Genomic DNA, 11,062 nt, shown 5'->3' on the forward strand with positions numbered 1-11,062 from the left:
TTACTAGTCCTAAATTATTCTACAGCAAGCAGTTTTCAGTAGGGCAGAAAACTTTTAGGGGTCTTTTGGGCTGCAACAGAAGGTGCCACTGTTGCTTTAGTGTGTTCACTAAACATGGAGATTTACAGGGGCATTAAATGATTTGAATTTTTTTTTTTTCTAATTTCTTTTTCCAGGGCCTCTGCCAGAAACCTTTCCTTTGTTGTTTCCTGTCAGCTTAAAAAAAAAAAATCCCCATCATGTTCTTTTATGATGCACATGGTTTAGTCTGTTATAGTGATTTTTTTTTCTTTGTGGCACCTTAAACACTAACAGATCATGGTGTGAGTTTTTGTAGATATCCACAAAAACTTAAGTTGTAATCTGACGTCTTTCAAGACTTGTTCAAACTCCTGTCACTCACATTCATTTGGCGACATTCAGGCTGCTGGGATACATGGCTGTAACTAGGTTCTGCATCCCATAATGGCATACTAAACATCTACAGAACCTAAGAAACTGAATTTGCAAGAAGGAAAGCAAACACTAACCCCTTTCATCCTACTGACACTGAGTATTCTCAGTATTTTTAGCTTATCAAGTTTCAAGACGTGTGAGTATACATGGGAACTGAAGGAAATCTCTGAAATTTTCCAGTAAATTACCTATTTAAACTGCAGTGCTAGGCCTATAGCCACTGTTGTCTCTCTGTGCCCCCTTCAGTGGGAATAAATCAGTTTAAATTAGAATACTTCTATTACAGGAGGAGGGTGAATTAGGAACATCTGAGCAAACTGAACAAGACATTTGTATCATTCCTTTACCTGCAGGAATAGTGTCTTAATGCCTGTTTAAATTGCACTTTTTGTGTATTTTGTATGTATGCTGTTTTTGAGTCCCCAGTGTGAGGGAAGCAGGATCTGAATGTCAAAATAAACTAGCAGGGAGGGGAGGAAGCAGTTCTCTCATCTGCAGATTTCATACACTTAAATGTTTACACATTTAATTGAACGATTAATAGAAAAAGAAAAATCAAGAATGGGATGGAACAAATGGGAATCAAGCTGGCTCAGTATTCTATATTGCATAGCTGAATCATAATTACAACACTTCCCAATTGTACTGCTGCAGACTTTCTCCCACTTGCAGTGCAGGAAGACAAGCTACAGTGGACTACATGCACTTCTACATTGCTATAACTAACCAGAACTGTAGTGATGGTTGCTGTCAAGGAACGGGGTTGCACTTCCTTGCTATGGTTTATGTGAATTTTTCTAGTAGCCACAGTAGTGTTCTCAGTTGTATGACTGCTGAACAGCAAGGTCTCATATACTTCTGCCATATACCACAAAAACGTAAGATGTAATCTGAAGTTTGCTGGGTTTGAGGATGCCAGGCCATCACGTCAGTGTTCCTCATTGTATAGCTGTAAAAGCTCAGGTCTAGGGATGTGCCTTCAGCGAAATCCAAGCCAAAAAAGTATCCAGAAAATACTTTGTTTATTCTTTTGGCCAGATACATATTGGCTATTTTTTCAGCTATCTGAAATGGCCAAGCCGTGAAACCCCGAAAATATTTGGGATTTTTGGGGACCGCTGGATAATCAAAGTTAGAAGGAATGCAGTCCCTTTATATGCCTTCTGGGTGAACTTGCTGCTTGAAGAAGGTTTAAAGGGACTGTGAGCCCTTTAAATACTTTTGGAGTTCACTCCCAGAGTTGCAGCTTGGAGAAGGCATTTAAAGGGACCATGCTTCCTTAAACACCTTCCCCCTCTTGAAACCAATGGAGGATGGAGGCACCTTCTTTGAGGGCCCATAGAATTGGACCCTCTGTTCCAATCTTTTCGAGAATTGGGTTTGTTTTTTTAGAAGAGGCACCCCTGTCCTTGTGCACTCAAGGAAAGGTAACCCTGTATATATTTTCTATTCTTGTAACCAATGACTAATTATAAAGCTAATTTTTCTTTTCAGGAGTGTGGTGCCATTGTGCTCATTCTGCACTCAATACAAACATTTTTGGCTCATTAAAAATGTGGTCAGGATAGGGTGTAGCAAGGCTGGAAAGGGGTACTTCTCATTGACATCTAGTAATTTGGCATCTTGGCCAACTGGGGAAAGGAAACTGCTGTGATGGTGTTTTAATGTGAAGGTGCTTAAAGAAGCCATTCTGCCATATACCATATCACTGCCAGCCACCAAAAGTTATTGCCGTGGCATGGTGCATACATGGTGGATCTGTGCACTAAGTGGATATACACCAAAAAATTGCCTTGAGAGCAGCAGCTGCGCAGTCTAGATTTCAAATAGCTACAAATGGCTTGCATTTGTGTGGAGTCTTGGAGATACACCCAGTCTTCCAGCATTACAAGATTTTGCAACAACAAAAAGCAAGGTCTGACCCCCTTTTTTGTGTGCAAAGCACCGTGAAGTATACTGCAGCTCTATTGCTTTTTGTACTAATGGCAATTTGAAGGGTGCAGTGGCTCAGAGGTTAAGACGCTGAACTTTAGACCGGAAGGTCTGTAGTGCAGCAGTTCGAGACCTGAGTGTTGCGTGATGGAGTGAGCTCCCATCTCTGGCCCCAGCTCCTGCCAACCTAGTAGTTTAAAAGAGAAGAAGAAGAAGAAGAGATTGGATTTATACCCTTCCCTTCCCTTCCCCTACCCACAACAGACACCCTGTGAGGTAGGTGGGGCTGAGAGAGTTCTTCACAGAAACTGCTCTTTTTCAAGAACAGCTCTTCAGAACTACAGCTTGCCCAAGGTCATCCAGCCAGGTGCAAGTGGAGGAGTGGGGAATCAAACCCGGTTCTCCCAGATTAGAGTCTGCGCACTTAACCACTACACCAAACTGGCTCTCAAGAAACTGCAAGTAGATAAATAGGTACCACTTCGGTGGGAAGGTAACAGCATTCTGTGCACCTCGGCATTTAGTCATACCATCTATGTGGCCACGGAAACATCTTCAGACAGCACTGGCTCTTTGGCTTGGAAACTGAGATGAGCACTGCCCCCTAGAGTTGGATTCGACTAGCTTTCAAACAAGGGAAACCTTTATCTTTTTTGGAGTTACTATTAAGTTTGCCAGCAGACTTGGAGAAAAATATCCTGTCCCTCTAATAGAGGCTTAATATGTACAAATGGGCAGCTGGGGGGTATTTTTTTTCTGTGCACATGTGGAAGTCATGGCAGCATCTGGTGACTGACCCCTTCTGGGGGCCTGGAGAATATTCAGAGAGGTGGCTGAATAAGCCCCTGCTTCCCACCTCTGGTGGTATTTCAAGGTCTCCCATCCAAGTACTTACCAGAGTCAACCCTGCTTAGCTTCTGAGATCTGACAAGATCAGGCTTGCCTGGGCTATCCAAGCTAAGGCAGGCAGCTGAAGCTTTTGATGGGAGACAGGTAAATGGCATCACCTGGTAAGTAACATCCTATTAAACCTGTGTTAAAGGGACAGTTCTTTTTTCTTCAGGCATTTGGGAGCCCTACTTACCATGGGCAATATGACCTACCTGCACTATTGATCCTTATGTTCTGGTCTGAGTATTATTGGTACTGTTATATAGCCCATACTGGTTATTTAAAAGCTTTACTTTTAAAAAATATCTGTTTAAAGTGAGTATACCCTAACATCTCTTTAAGAGAACTTTCTGGTCAATAAAGATGTTTGACCTTTTAACTATGCCATTTATGGATACTAATTTGTTTATAAAATTCTACCTAAAGGCCATCTGTAAATCTTTACTTATTATCTGACTGCAACTCTCCTAGCTAAGATCTTCCAAGTTCAGTTCTGACCTGTAGTCAGAATAATGTAATATCTTTACTCTGTGTTTTTGATTTACAAACTGCTACCTGCCTGGAAGCTGAACTTAATTTATTCTAGAGATTATTTTTAAGTAGCTACAAAAGTCTACTGTCATGCCCAGGGAGTTGTCTGACAGAACTGGAATGTTATCTTCTTTCAACCTTTAACTCAGTGGAACAGCTCCAGAAGCTACCTAACAACCATTTTATTTATCTCCTGATGTCTTTGTCTTGCACTTTCCTGGGTTCTGTGTCTCAATCTTTCCCTTTTGCGCTCAGGTTCAGGTATCAGGTGCACTATCTCAGCAGTTTTAGTTTGGGGGTAATTTCATGCATGTTATTTGCCCCAAGGTTAATGCTGTTGGGAACTGGGTCCCCCCCCCCGCTTTCCCACAGCATCATGGTGCATTCATGTACCTCTGGGGCTTCCCCAAGCTCTTCTCTGATCTTCCTCAAACCTGCTTTGCTCCAAAGTTTCAGGAAAGATTGCAGCAAACCTTGGGTGGCCACAGTGTGGGTAGAAAAGATTGGATTTTTCCTCATTCCATCATACAGCAGCCATTTCCCTGAAGGTAGCCATTTCTTCTTCCTGAAACTGAAGTTGGATTATTTTTTTAATCTTTTAATTTTAATAGTGTTATACTGAACATATCCCCAATTTTCACTGCTAGATGTGTGACTATCCCATTTTTAGACTTGCGTATAGATAAGCAACTATGTAGACTGCCATCTAGTGGAAATTGAGAATAAAGCAGCTGATCTGTCACATCTCTGATGCAATCACTCACAACACTCTTGTAGCAGCAAGATTTGTTGAGAAGTAGAAAGGTTCCAAGCATGGACAGATTCTGTGTCAGATGCCAGACACTGGCATCTTCAGTGCCAGGACCAACCCCATACTACATGCAAGACATTCCCCCTAAACCAAACTACCCAATCAATATTCTCACTCAGCCCACCAAAGATCCAAACATGCTCATAAGGCCGCCACCCCCGCACCTGCAACTAATGGTTACATTATCTTGACATTTATGCACCCAAGGTCAGGGTGGATGCCGCGATACATTTCCCAGGGTTTGCAGACTACTCCAAGCTAGCGCTAAGCAAGCATAAGCGGACATTCATACACTGAGAGCCAGTTTGGTGTAGTGGTTTCGTGCACGGATTCTAATCTGGTAGAACCAGGTTTGATTCCCCACTCCTCCACTTGTAGCTGCCGGATGACCTTGGGCAAGCCATAGTTCTGTCAGAGCTGTTCTCTCAAGGACAGTTCTGGAAAGAGCTCTCTCAGCACCGCCTACCTCACAGGGTGTCTGTTGTGGGGAGGGGGAGGGAAAGGAGTTAGTAAGCCGCTCCGAGACTCTGAGTGAAGGGCAGGGTATAAATCCAATCTCCTCTTCACACAACCCCCTCCTAGCAAAGAAGATAAACAGTATGTAGGTGAAAACAGTGGACAGAGCACTTCTGAGCAAGTAGTTAACCCCTGATGCAACAGAGCCTGAGTATAGCTGGATAACATGAAGGCTTCATCAAGGTGGTATGGAACTGGTTGCAAAATGGTTTCCCCAGAGAGCAGAGTCAGTCACAGTTACTTGTTGAGTCACAGAAACCGTACCTTCGGATGTATGCCTACAAAAGTGCAAATTCACATCTGAGCTGCTATGCATCTGGGATTCCAACATCAAACATGAAAAATGCTAGACAAAGATCTGACCACTGGTAGCTAATTAATACTAGCATTTTTCTGATGAAGAATACTGAAGCTTTTCTTATTTACTATTTTTGATCAGCGTTCTTGTTTGTGATTTACTGGAGAGGAGTGGTTGCAGTGCAGCCAACTAGAGTGGTTGTCACAGCAACGGGGGGCCAGCCCTCACACAGGGGTCGGAGTAGTCTGGAAATCAAACTGGGGAGCAGAGTTGCCCTGAAAGTGGCATTTCAGCCAGGGAGCACTGTGCAATGACAACTTCCTGCCACTTATGGATCAGGAGTTTCAAGGAATCCACCAGGACCCCACCTGGGATCTCTACCCTTTGCCCGCTCCTGATGAGTTGGCTAGCTTGTCAGAAATAGTTCTTTTACTATACACTGTAAATGGCACCTGGCATTGCCAATCTCCAAATAGCCTAGAAAAATATTTCAGATATAGATACCAAGTGGTCTCACCATTTTATTTTGGATTTATTAATCTATATTTCTGATGATCACTTGTATAATTACAAACATGAATGAGGATTCCCAATTTGTAGATGAAGAGCTGAGCCTACTTTTTTCTAAACTGCTGCTGGGTATGAATGCTGAGAATTACAGACAACATAATGAAAGTAGCAGCAAGGGGAAGAAGCTTATCAGTCTGAATGTTTTCAGGTGCCCAATCCCTGTCACTCTTGCCAAGGCTGCTGTTTGTGCTGTCCAAAGGCTACGTCTACCATCTTGAGTAAGATATACAGGAGAAATTTTGAATAGAGCTTTACTGCATGAGGGGGCCTAGGTATCTTTATCTGAGGCACTGAATCACCCAGGAAGACAATTGGAACAGACCCGGTATGAAATTGGTGTGTGTGGGGGTTCCTTTGAAATTTCAGAATCGGGGTATTTGCTTTAAAATCTGACCTCAGATATTTAATATGCAGAGCGGATGGCTTTAATCAGCAATGCTGAAGGTATTTCCTAATGGTGTTAACCCCTTGTAACTTAATGTCTACAAGAACTAACATTGCAACCATGAGGCGAGAGATACCCTTCTAAGTCCACTAAAGTCAATGAAGAGTGTAAGTCTGATTAGGGTTGCGCAGTAAGTATTCTAGACAAGGACTTAAGTCCATTGCATACCATTGTCTAGTCAAATCTAATAGCAATGGGCTATGTAGCATAAGATCAACTATTTCTATTATTTATTTTCACATTTCTAAGGAGCTACACAATATTTAAGAAATAACTTCTTTATATTTCCCTATATTTTACCTGTAAGCTGATCTTATTGCACAATTGCAGAAGTAAGCCCTACATGTTCAATGAGTTTACTCCCACACAAATGAATACAGAATGGCACCTTCAGTTTAAAAAAGTATATTGCATCAAACCTCCTGTGTTGTTATGGCTGCACCTTGATTCTGACTAGCTGAGAGTCTGCCTCATGCTGCATACACCCGTTTACTATTGTGATTACTTGCAAATGGATTTTCCTGTGTCGAAAAGGCAGTTCATTTGTGAATTAGCACAATACCCAACCATATGTGGATGAAGCCCTGGTTTTGAACATAAGAACATAAGAGATGCCAATGTTGGATCAGGCCAAAGGCCCATCTAGTCCAACACTCTGTATCACACAGTGGCCAGAAATACCAGTGCCATCAGGAGGTCCACCAGTGGGGCCAGGACAGTAGAAGCCCTCCCACTGTTGAGCCCCCCAAGCATCAAGATGACAGAGCATCACTTGCCCCAGAGTCCCTATCTATACCTTGTGGCTAATAGCCACGGATGGACCTCTGCTCCATATGCTTATCTAATTCCCTTTTGAAGCCATCCATGCTTGTAGCCGCCACCACTTCCTGTGGCAGTGAATTCCAAGTGTTAATCACTCTTTGGGTGAAGAAGTACTTCCTTTTATTCGTTCTAACCCGACCGCTCAGCAATTTCATGGAGTGCCCACGAGTTCTTGTATTGTGAGAAAGGGAGAAAAGCTCCTCTTTGCATATTTGATGGCTATTTAATCAAATAGTTCTGTGTATCATTCTAACTTTTGCAATTCAAGATGCTTTAGGACTACATGAGTACCATAAAACAATATTTTCCAAGACAATAGGACCCATAATAAATTTGCTGCAAAAGTAATCTCTCCTTATATATAATTGAATAGTGGGTGCCAAAATTCTAATTCTAAAATGCACTCCCTTAGTGTATGGCTGATGGCACTGCTCCTCAGCATATATCGCCACCAATCAGAAGGCAAAGCCCGGGTCCCGCCCACACCACAACTGCTGCGACAACCTGGTCTTTTGCATATGGAAGCTGATTGGACTTCAGTCCATTCCACACCTCAAACCCCCCCCCCCCCCCGCAAGGCAGTTGGGATTTTCAGTTGCATAACATACCTCATAGGGGAGAGGAGAATGGGTAACAATGGTTACCACTCTCCAGGTGAGGGCTACAGATAACTCAAACATACAAATGCTCTTCAGGTAGCAGAGATCAGTCCCTCTGGAGAAAACAGTGGACTCTGTCATTAAACCCTGCTGAGGTCGCCACAGGAAACTGACACTGTTTGCCCAAAGCCAGAGCACTCTCCCAGAGCCTCTTTCTAGATCTCGTTGTATTTATTTCTGCAACGGGCATTATTTCTAGTCCAATATAATGTAGTAGTAGTAAAGGCAAAGTGTGCTATCAAGCGACAACTGATTCATGGTGACCTCATAAATTCATGGAGTTTTCTAGGCACTAGAGGTAAGCAGGGATGGTTTTTCGTTGCCTTCCTTTACACAGCAGCCCCAGTCTTCCTTGGTGGTTTTCTGTCCAAGTATTGACCCTGCTTAGCTTCCAAGCTCTGGGAAGATCAGGCTAGCCTGGACTATTAGGGCTACAACAACACTACATCATTACAATGTAAAACTATCAGTTTTAAATACCAGCTATTAAAGCAAATATGTAAAATATTATACACTATTATCTAGTCTTTTAACTATTATTAGTATGATACAGGCTAGCAAATATAATCATTTATATTTAATAGAATTGGCTGTCATATCTTAAATATCAGCAATTTGCAACAAATGTGACCAAATCTTAAATACTATCACATAACAAGGGCTTCATATAAAATAGTGTCGATAGTCAAAAATTGTTAAACATCTAATATTGTCCATGGAAATAGGTAAAGGTAAAGGTTCCCTTGCTCGAAAGCCAGTCGAGTCCGACTCTAGGGTTGCGGTGCTCATCTCCGTTTCAAAGCCGAAGAGCCAGCGCTGTCCGAAGACGTTTCCGTGGTCATGTGGCCGGCATGACTAAACACCAAGGCGCACAGAACGCTGTTACCTTCCCACCGAAGTGGTACCTATTTATCTTGCAATTTCTTGCTTTCGAACTGCTAGGTTGACAGGAGCTGGAACTAGAGATGGGAGCTCACTCCATCATGCGGCAACTCGGGTCTCGAACTGCTGAACTACCGACCTTCCACAGCCTGCAGTTCAGCGTCTTAACCACTTGAGCCACCACAGCTCCATGGAAATACTGGACAACAAATTTTGTGCCATTAAATATCAAATGCTGAACTGAAAGACATTCATACTATAACTTCATAGGTCTGTAAGGAGTCTTTATGAGGATAAAATTTGCATTTTTACCTTGATATATGAAATCCTTCTAATTGGGAGATTTGATATATAGTTGGGGGAACTAATTCTGTACTCAATAACTTAAGCTGATGTTTTATGCAACATATACACAATATTACACCTGTGTACTTTCCATAGTTCAGAATAAATACCACTCCTGATTCTGAATTCAGGATTACTAACATGACTTTGAAGCTACACTTCATCCATCCACATGCACCTAAAGGTTGGACTGCACCTGGCTTTTGTAACTCATTAACTACCTTGTGAGTTAAAGAAAGTAGTTAAAAGGCTATCTAAACTACTCCAAACCCTTTAGAATGTGTGTTCACTGTGCCGAAATTACATTCCCTTGAACCCAGAAGGGTGCAGCAGGGGGGAAAGAAACAGATCTCTGATTTCATTTGGCTAGAAAGCCCAACTTTAAGCTATGGTTGTTGCTATGCTGGTGAACTTGGTTACTGAACACACAAGAGGTGAAGGAGAGGGGTACAAAGAGATGGAAGAGTTGGGATAATAGAGGAGGTATCAAGGTTGTGGGGCGGAAGAGGGACTAACAAGCTTTAGATGGGGGCGGAGCCGACTGGCCTAGAAATATGGGAGCGAATACACGTGTGCTACGTGCAGCGCCTGCTGCTCCCCTGGGTCCTAGAGAGTAAATAAAGGGTATTCTTCCTCGGTTGGGGGACTGAATACTACTCAAGGTTCTTTGACCCCCGTCCCTTTTTATTATATGTGGAGCTCTGGAGGAGAGTGTTTCATAACGCCCACCCCCCACTTTAGAAAGATTTAATATGTCTGTTCTCTAATGGAGATACTTCCTTCCCCACGCCCGCCTGCCTGCCTTCACAAACTAGACCCGCCAGATGAGGGCGAGGGAGGGGTTTTGGCTCCATATAAAGGGCCTGGCCCCATCTTGGGTGGGTTGTACCTCTCTGATAATTTGATACCGGGTCGCTGCCCTTCCATTTCTCCTTCTTAATCGCTTTGAAATGGAGCAGTGTCCAGGATAGGAATCAAGGGGTTCGTATTTGCCAACCCGAATATGAGGTTTCAGCCACCTTCCCACCTCTCCGTAGTAGCATCCAAATCCCACGTTCCCCCATCCCTTACGAGTAACAAAACTGAGGGGACGTTCGGGATAAAAATAAATAAATAGATGCAGGATGGAGAAACCTGCAGCTTTTGGGTTGTGTGGAAGAGTTGTGCAATCTCTGCAGGGCACTGGAAGAGTAATGGAAAGAGGGTCCACATGCTGTGGAGAATGCGCTGAGATACAACTCCCCAGGGCTTTGTGTGATACTGAATGATGAACGCCCGGCCATGACGGAGGAAACCATTAAGAATGGGAACGGATTAAGAGGACGTCGATGGATCATTGATGGGAGGGAATACGATTAAGTCGGATTTCTCTTGCGCAGTGAGCGTCTGTTCGCCCCCCCCCCCCAAAAAAAAAGAGAGCCCCACCTCACGAGCTGGAGGGCAAGCTGTAAGGAAGCTCTGCGCGGTCACCAGCGCCAGTGGATGGGCGCGTACTTGTGCGTGCGTGCGCGCAAAACTTTGGAACTCTTCCAGTAGTTTCTCCCTTGGAACAGGGCCTGGTCTCTGTTTGGAAAAGGAGCCGAGCGGGGGGGGTCTGGGGGGGGGGGGGGGGGAGAGAGACCATGGCAGAATTGCGAGAGGAGGAAACCGAAAAGCAGCTTTGCACCTTTGTGGGGGCGGGGCGCATGAAACCAGAGGAACAGGAGGGGACGATGCAGGCAGCCCCTCCTGTTGTGGGGAAATTACGACCCATTTTTAGAGGCGGCCTGTGACTCGGGGAAATTGTACCTATGAACAGGACACTCAGCAGATCGCTCCAAAAGGACCAGGAGATGACAAAGCTTTGTTTTGGTGGGGTCTGGGAAACTATGCCATACGGGAAAATCCAATGAGAGCAGCTCTTC

The sequence above is a fragment of the Gekko japonicus genome, unplaced genomic scaffold, assembly GCF_001447785.1.
Source record: "Gekko japonicus isolate JY-2015 unplaced genomic scaffold, Gekko_japonicus_V1.1 scaffold211, whole genome shotgun sequence".
Taxonomy (NCBI): domain Eukaryota; kingdom Metazoa; phylum Chordata; class Lepidosauria; order Squamata; family Gekkonidae; genus Gekko; species Gekko japonicus.